Source organism: Sphaeroforma arctica, assembly GCF_001186125.1.
Source record: "Sphaeroforma arctica JP610 unplaced genomic scaffold supercont1.918, whole genome shotgun sequence".
NCBI lineage: Eukaryota > Ichthyosporea > Ichthyophonida > Sphaeroforma > Sphaeroforma arctica.
This window is the reverse complement of record NW_014039640.1, coordinates 17,319-18,496: the sequence shown is the minus strand read 5'-3', so window position 1 is coordinate 18,496 and position 1,178 is coordinate 17,319.

The window sequence follows — 1,178 nt, the reverse complement described above, 5'->3', positions numbered from 1 at the left end:
CGAAATCATGGAAGGCGATTGAATTGTCGTAAGTATATGAAGTCGCAACGAGGAGGAGCTTGCAAACTAACGAAACAATTAATACGACAGATTTGCTATAGAACACTGGTATATCAACACAACAATTCAGCAGTATAGCTAGTTTTCGGCACGTTCAACGGTACGTTTTGATTTGGCCGAGATGTAATATCCTCACCGATTATCTGTCATCTGTATGTGTATGTCATGAGATAGTGTGTAAGTGTACTTTTGCAGATATGTTGTTGTGTGTCTGATACGTTTTAACAGGTTTATTGTATAAATTTTAAATCCTAGCTATTCGTGTGCAATAGTACATTCCAAGGTTTGGTAAAAAAAGTTACATGTGGTATATGATACCATATACCATTATCGGAACAGCGGTTGTCATTACTTTCATAAAATCATCTTACTCGGGAAAAAAAGAACTTTTATATAACATGGACAGTACGTTTCAGCTCATCCTTTGGCAACAATTGTTGTATATTTAGAACATATGTCTCATCGCAATTGCACATGTTCTGGCTTCAGCGAGCAGAGTACTCTTTCAAAGTTTGGTTCTTGTGCTTTTAGTAATAGTGCAAAGATTCAGAGTCCATCTTCAACGCTGCGCTCGTATTACCTCCAAATTCCTATTGATTTTCATCATGATTGTTTGATCCGCATATCTCATTTTTGCTGGCCTGTCTTACACGCACTGATCAGCGATATCGTCACAACAGCCTGAAGTTGATCAGTATATCTGACCTACTAATTGTTCTCAGTCTTATGAATGAAAAGATTGTATGTTATTATGTGTGTCCATTTTTCCTCGCTGATCTTGGAGCGCCTAGGCAAGTATTTATTTGATTTTTAAAATCATGAACAGTACAACGGTAAGTTTCGCCGTAGAAGGAAGCCGCATTCTGGCATGTCACTATGTAAATATCTTCTATTTATACAATGCTATGTACAACAGTACGAAGCCCAACAGAAAGAGAGAATGCCTTTGCTTTGATTAAGGAAAAAGGCTGCACGAGACTTAGAATATTTCTGACTTTTTCATACACGCTACATTCAAAACTCACTCTCACACACACGCACACACACACATACACACACACACACACACACACACACACACACACACACACACACACACACACACACACACTACGTAC